The 6,000-nt window shown below is 48.6% G+C and overlaps 13 non-coding genes and 2 pseudogenes across 13 annotated transcripts; all 15 read left to right on the top strand.

Annotated features, from left to right (window-relative positions):
• The first annotated feature begins 29 nt into the window (after window positions 1-29).
• Window positions 30-151, top strand: LOC140590373 (5S ribosomal RNA; annotated as a pseudogene).
• Window positions 152-445: 294 nt separating this feature from the next.
• On the top strand, window positions 446-562 carry LOC140590242 (5S ribosomal RNA; annotated as a pseudogene).
• Window positions 563-858: 296 nt separating this feature from the next.
• On the top strand, window positions 859-977 carry LOC140589355 (5S ribosomal RNA). The gene has a single exon (XR_011990534.1). It is a non-coding gene; the product is annotated as a 5S ribosomal RNA (ribosomal RNA).
• Window positions 978-1,274: 297 nt separating this feature from the next.
• LOC140589344 (5S ribosomal RNA) lies at window positions 1,275-1,393 on the top strand. The gene has a single exon (XR_011990523.1). It is a non-coding gene; the product is annotated as a 5S ribosomal RNA (ribosomal RNA).
• Window positions 1,394-1,690: 297 nt separating this feature from the next.
• Window positions 1,691-1,809, top strand: LOC140589333 (5S ribosomal RNA). Its single transcript, XR_011990511.1, has one exon. It is a non-coding gene; the product is annotated as a 5S ribosomal RNA (ribosomal RNA).
• Window positions 1,810-2,104: 295 nt separating this feature from the next.
• LOC140589851 (5S ribosomal RNA) lies at window positions 2,105-2,224 on the top strand. The gene has a single exon (XR_011991030.1). It is a non-coding gene; the product is annotated as a 5S ribosomal RNA (ribosomal RNA).
• A 297-nt stretch (window positions 2,225-2,521) lies between these two features.
• On the top strand, window positions 2,522-2,640 carry LOC140589322 (5S ribosomal RNA). The gene has a single exon (XR_011990499.1). It is a non-coding gene; the product is annotated as a 5S ribosomal RNA (ribosomal RNA).
• A 296-nt stretch (window positions 2,641-2,936) lies between these two features.
• Window positions 2,937-3,055, top strand: LOC140589311 (5S ribosomal RNA). The gene has a single exon (XR_011990488.1). It is a non-coding gene; the product is annotated as a 5S ribosomal RNA (ribosomal RNA).
• A 297-nt stretch (window positions 3,056-3,352) lies between these two features.
• LOC140589300 (5S ribosomal RNA) lies at window positions 3,353-3,471 on the top strand. The gene has a single exon (XR_011990477.1). It is a non-coding gene; the product is annotated as a 5S ribosomal RNA (ribosomal RNA).
• Window positions 3,472-3,768: 297 nt separating this feature from the next.
• Window positions 3,769-3,887, top strand: LOC140589289 (5S ribosomal RNA). The gene has a single exon (XR_011990466.1). It is a non-coding gene; the product is annotated as a 5S ribosomal RNA (ribosomal RNA).
• A 300-nt stretch (window positions 3,888-4,187) lies between these two features.
• Window positions 4,188-4,306, top strand: LOC140589278 (5S ribosomal RNA). Its single transcript, XR_011990455.1, has one exon. It is a non-coding gene; the product is annotated as a 5S ribosomal RNA (ribosomal RNA).
• A 295-nt stretch (window positions 4,307-4,601) lies between these two features.
• On the top strand, window positions 4,602-4,721 carry LOC140589847 (5S ribosomal RNA). The gene has a single exon (XR_011991026.1). It is a non-coding gene; the product is annotated as a 5S ribosomal RNA (ribosomal RNA).
• Window positions 4,722-5,017: 296 nt separating this feature from the next.
• LOC140589266 (5S ribosomal RNA) lies at window positions 5,018-5,136 on the top strand. Its single transcript, XR_011990443.1, has one exon. It is a non-coding gene; the product is annotated as a 5S ribosomal RNA (ribosomal RNA).
• Window positions 5,137-5,431: 295 nt separating this feature from the next.
• Window positions 5,432-5,550, top strand: LOC140589255 (5S ribosomal RNA). Its single transcript, XR_011990432.1, has one exon. It is a non-coding gene; the product is annotated as a 5S ribosomal RNA (ribosomal RNA).
• A 297-nt stretch (window positions 5,551-5,847) lies between these two features.
• LOC140589244 (5S ribosomal RNA) lies at window positions 5,848-5,966 on the top strand. Its single transcript, XR_011990421.1, has one exon. It is a non-coding gene; the product is annotated as a 5S ribosomal RNA (ribosomal RNA).
• The last annotated feature ends 34 nt before the right edge of the window (window positions 5,967-6,000 follow it).

Genomic DNA, 6,000 nt, shown 5'->3' with positions numbered 1-6,000 from the left:
AGAAGTGCTGATTCTGGCCGCTTCCCCTCGCTTACGGCCATACCGTTCCTCGACCTGCGCCAGATCTCGTCTGATCTCGGAAGCTAAGCGGGGTCCGGGCTTGGTTAGTACTTGGTTGGGAGCTGCCTGGGAATACCAAGTGCCGTAAGCTTTTCTTAGTTTCACCTTATCCAGAGGGCCCTGCGTCTTGCCACGAATGTAAAGATGTCACTACCCTTTCATTTCACAATTACCTTTATTTGTACAAAGACGGCAGTCCCCGCCCACTTTTGCAGAAAGTACTCGTAGCAATCGTATACAACTCACCGATTTCTTCCTCATTTTAATAACGACTTTCTCAAAGACATCTTGACATCAATGCCGCATCGACGTCTGCTCTTCTCTCGGTGCGACTCTCAATAAACCCTCAACTGAAACAAAAGTGCTGATTCTGGCCGCTTCCCTCGCTTACGGCCATACCGTTCCGACTGCGCCCGATCTCGTCTGATCTCGGAAGCTAAGCGGGGCCGGGCTTGTTAGTACTTGGTTGGGAGACTGCCTGGAATACCAAGTGCCGTAAGCTTTTTCTTAGTTTCACCTTATCCAGAGGGCCCTGCGTCTTGCCACGAATGTAAAGATGTCACTACCCTTTCATTTCACAAATTACCTTTATTTGTACAAAGACGGCAGTCCCCGCCCACTTTTGCAGAAAGTACTCGTAGCAATCGTATACAACTCACCGATTTCTTCCTCATTTTAATAACGACTTTCTCAAAGACATCTTGACATCATGCCGCATCGACGTCTGCTCTTCTCTCGGTGCGACTCTCAATAAACCCTCAACTGAAAACAAAAGTGCTGATTCTGGCCGCTTCCCTCGCTTACGGCCATACCGTTCCGACTGCGCCCGATCTCGTCTGATCTCGGAAGCTAAGCGGGGCCGGGCTTGGTTAGTACTTGGTTGGGAGACTGCCTGGGAATACCAAGTGCCGTAAGCTTTTTCTTAGTTTCACCTTATCCAGAGGGCCCTGCGTCTTGCCACGAATGTAAAGATGTCACTACCCTTTCATTTCACAAATTACCTTTATTATGTACAAAGACGGCAGTCCCCGCCCACTTTTGCAGAAAGTACTCGTAGCAATCTATACAACTCACCGATTTCTTCCTCATTTTAATAACGACTTTCTCAAAGACATCTTGACATCAATGCCGCATCGACGTCTGCTCTTCTCTCGGTGCGACTCTCAATAAACCCTCAACTGAAAACAAAAGTGCTGATTCTGGCCGCTTCCCTCGCTTACGGCCATACCGTTCCGACTGCGCCCGATCTCGTCTGATCTCGGAAGCTAAGCGGGGCCGGGCTTGGTTAGTACTTGGTTGGGAGACTGCCTGGGAATACCAAGTGCCGTAAGCTTTTTCTTAGTTTCACCTTATCCAGAGGGCCCTGCGTCTTGCCACGAATGTAAAGATGTCACTACCCTTTCATTTCACAAATTACCTTTATTTGTACAAAGACGGCAGTCCCCGCCCACTTTTGCAGAAAGTACTCGTAGCAATCGTATACAACTCACCGATTTCTTCCTCATTTTAATAACGACTTTCTCAAAGACATCTTGACATCAATGCCGCATCGACGTCTGCTCTTCTCTCGGTGCGACTCTCAATAAACCCTCAACTGAAAACAAAAGTGCTGATTCTGGCCGCTTCCCTCGCTTACGGCCATACCGTTCCGACTGCGCCCGATCTCGTCTGATCTCGGAAGCTAAGCGGGGCCGGGCTTGGTTAGTACTTGGTTGGGAGACTGCCTGGGAATACCAAGTGCCGTAAGCTTTTTCTTAGTTTCACCTTATCCAGAGGGCCCTGCGTCTTGCCACGAATGTAAAGATGTCACTACCCTTTCATTTCACAAATTACCTTTATTTGTACAAAGACGGCAGTCCCCGCCCACTTTGCAGAAAGTACTCGTAGCAATCGTATACAACTCACCGATTTCTTCCTCATTTTAATAACGACTTTCTCAAAGACATCTTGACATCAATGCCGCATCGACGTCTGCTCTTCTCTCGGTGCGACTCTCATAAACCCTCAACTGAAAACAAAAGTGCTGATTCTGGCCGCTTCCCTCGCTTACGGCCATACCGTTCCGACTGCGCCCGATCTCGTCTGATCTCGGAAGCTAAGCGGGGCCGGGCTTGGTTAGTACTTGGTTGGGAGACTGGCCTGGGAATACCAAGTGCCGTAAGCTTTTTCTTAGTTTCACCTTATCCAGAGGGCCCTGCGTCTTGCCACGAATGTAAAGATGTCACTACCCTTTCATTTCACAAATTACCTTTATTTGTACAAAGACGGCAGTCCCCGCCCACTTTTGCAGAAAGTACTCGTAGCAATCGTATACAACTCACCGATTTCTTCCTCATTTTAATAACGACTTTCTCAAAGACATCTTGACATCAATGCCGCATCGACGTCTGCTCTTCTCTCGGTGCGACTCTCAATAAACCCTCAACTGAAAACAAAAGTGCTGATTCTGGCCGCTTCCCTCGCTTACGGCCATACCGTTCCGACTGCGCCCGATCTCGTCTGATCTCGGAAGCTAAGCGGGGCCGGGCTTGGTTAGTACTTGGTTGGGAGACTGCCTGGGAATACCAAGTGCCGTAAGCTTTTCTTAGTTTCACCTTATCCAGAGGGCCCTGCGTCTTGCCACGAATGTAAAGATGTCACTACCCTTTCATTTCACAAATTACCTTTATTTGTACAAAGACGGCAGTCCCCGCCCACTTTTGCAGAAAGTACTCGTAGCAATCGTATACAACTCACCGATTTCTTCCTCATTTTAATAACGACTTTCTCAAAGACATCTTGACATCAATGCCGCATCGACGTCTGCTCTTCTCTCGGTGCGACTCTCAATAAACCCTCAACTGAAAACAAAAGTGCTGATTCTGGCCGCTTCCCTCGCTTACGGCCATACCGTTCCGACTGCGCCCGATCTCGTCTGATCTCGGAAGCTAAGCGGGGCCGGGCTTGGTTAGTACTTGGTTGGGAGACTGCCTGGGAATACCAAGTGCCGTAAGCTTTTTCTTAGTTTCACCTTATCCAGAGGGCCCTGCGTCTTGCCACGAATGTAAAGATGTCACTACCCTTTCATTTCACAAATTACCTTTATTTGTACAAAGACGGCAGTCCCCGCCCACTTTTGCAGAAAGTACTCGTAGCAATCGTATACAACTCACCGATTTCTTCCTCATTTTAATAACGACTTTCTCAAAGACATCTTGACATCAATGCCGCATCGACGTCTGCTCTTCTCTCGGTGCGACTCTCAATAAACCCTCAACTGAAAACAAAAGTGCTGATTCTGGCCGCTTCCCTCGCTTACGGCCATACCGTTCCGACTGCGCCCGATCTCGTCTGATCTCGGAAGCTAAGCGGGGCCGGGCTTGGTTAGTACTTGGTTGGGAGACTGCCTGGGAATACCAAGTGCCGTAAGCTTTTTCTTAGTTTCACCTTATCCAGAGGGCCCTGCGTCTTGCCACGAATGTAAAGATGTCACTACCCTTTCATTTCACAAATTACCTTTATTTGTACAAAGACGGCAGTCCCCGCCCACTTTTGCAGAAAGTACTCGTAGCAATCGTATACAACTCACCGATTTCTTCCTCATTTTAATAACGACTTTCTCAAAGACATCTTGACATCAATGCCGCATCGACGTCTGCTCTTCTCTCGGTGCGACTCTCAATAAACCCTCAACTGAAAACAAAAGTGCTGATTCTGGCCGCTTCCCTCGCTTACGGCCATACCGTTCCGACTGCGCCCGATCTCGTCTGATCTCGGAAGCTAAGCGGGGCCGGGCTTGGTTAGTACTTGGTTGGGAGACTGCCTGGGAATACCAAGTGCCGTAAGCTTTTTCTTAGTTTCACCTTATCCAGAGGGCCCTGCGTCTTGCCACGAATGTAAAGATGTCACTACCCTTTCATTTCACAAATTACCTTTATTTGTACAAAGACGGCAGTCCCCGCCCACTTTTTGCAGAAAGTACTCGTAGCAATCGTATACAACTCACCGATTTCTTCCTCATTTTAATAACGACTTTCTCAAAAGACATTCTTGACATCAATGCCGCATCGACGTCTGCTCTTCTCTCGGTGCGACTCTCAATAAACCCTCAACTGAAAACAAAAGTGCTGATTCTGGCCGCTTCCCTCGCTTACGGCCATACCGTTCCGACTGCGCCCGATCTCGTCTGATCTCGGAAGCTAAGCGGGGCCGGGCTTGGTTAGTACTTGGTTGGGAGACTGCCTGGGAATACCAAGTGCCGTAAGCTTTTTCTTAGTTTCACCTTATCCAGAGGGCCCTGCGTCTTGCCACGAATGTAAAGATGTCACTACCCTTTCATTTCACAAATTACCTTTATTTGTACAAAGACGGCAGTCCCCGCCCACTTTTGCAGAAAGTACTCGTAGCAATCGTATACAACTCACCGATTTCTTCCTCATTTTAATAAGACTTCTCAAAGACATCTTGACATCAATGCCGCATCGACGTCTGCTCTTCTCTCGGTGCGACTCTCAATAAACCCTCAACTGAAAACAAAAGTGCTGATTCTGGCCGCTTCCCTCGCTTACGGCCATACCGTTCCGACTGCGCCCGATCTCGTCTGATCTCGGGAAGCTAAGCGGGGCCGGGCTTGGTTAGTACTTGGTTGGGAGACTGCCTGGGAATACCAAGTGCCGTAAGCTTTTTCTTAGTTTCACCTTATCCAGAGGGCCCTGCGTCTTGCCACGAATGTAAAGATGTCACTACCCTTTCATTTCACAAATTACCTTTATTTGTACAAAGACGGCAGTCCCCGCCCACTTTTGCAGAAAGTACTCGTAGCAATCGTATACAACTCACCGATTTCTTCCTCATTTTAATAACGACTTTCTCAAAGACATCTTGACATCAATGCCGCATCGACGTCTGCTCTTCTCTCGGTGCGACTCTCAATAAACCCTCAACTGAAAACAAAGTGCTGATTCTGGCCGCTTCCCTCGCTTACGGCCATACCGTTCCGACTGCGCCCGATCTCGTCTGATCTCGGAAGCTAAGCGGGGCCGGGCTTGGTTAGTACTTGGTTGGGAGACTGCCTGGGAATACCAAGTGCCGTAAGCTTTTTCTTAGTTTCACCTTATCCAGAGGGCCCTGCGTCTTGCCACGAATGTAAAGATGTCACTACCCTTTCATTTCACAAATTACCTTTATTTGTACAAAGACGGCAGTCCCGCCCACTTTGCAGAAAGTACTCGTAGCAATCGTATACAACTCACCGATTTCTTCCTCATTTTAATAACGACTTTCTCAAAGACATCTTGACATCAATGCCGCATCGACGTCTGCTCTTCTCTCGGTGCGACTCTCAATAAACCCTCAACTGAAAACAAAAGTGCTGATTCTGGCCGCTTCCCTCGCTTACGGCCATACCGTTCCGACTGCGCCCGATCTCGTCTGATCTCGGAAGCTAAGCGGGGCCGGGCTTGGTTAGTACTTGGTTGGGAGACTGCCTGGGAATACCAAGTGCCGTAAGCTTTTTCTTAGTTTCACCTTATCCAGAGGGCCCTGCGTCTTGCCACGAATGTAAAGATGTCACTACCCTTTCATTTCACAAATTACCTTTATTTGTACAAAGACGGCAGTCCCCGCCCACTTTTGCAGAAAGTACTCGTAGCAATCGTATACAACTCACCGATTTCTTCCTCATTTTAATAACGACTTTCTCAAAGACATCTTGACATCAATGCCGCATCGACGTCTGCTCTTCTCTCGGTGCGACTCTCAATAAACCCTCAACTGAAAACAAAAGTGCTGATTCTGGCCGCTTCCCTCGCTTACGGCCATACCGTTCCGACTGCGCCCGATCTCGTCTGATCTCGGAAGCTAAGCGGGGCCGGGCTTGGTTAGTACTTGGTTGGGAGACTGCCTGGGAATACCAAGTGCCGTAAGCTTTTTCTTAGTTTCACCTTATCCAGAGGGCCCTGC

This window comes from Paramormyrops kingsleyae, chromosome 4 (assembly GCF_048594095.1).
Source record: "Paramormyrops kingsleyae isolate MSU_618 chromosome 4, PKINGS_0.4, whole genome shotgun sequence".
Taxonomy (NCBI): domain Eukaryota; kingdom Metazoa; phylum Chordata; class Actinopteri; order Osteoglossiformes; family Mormyridae; genus Paramormyrops; species Paramormyrops kingsleyae.
This window is presented reverse-complemented; position numbering and strand designations above follow the sequence as displayed.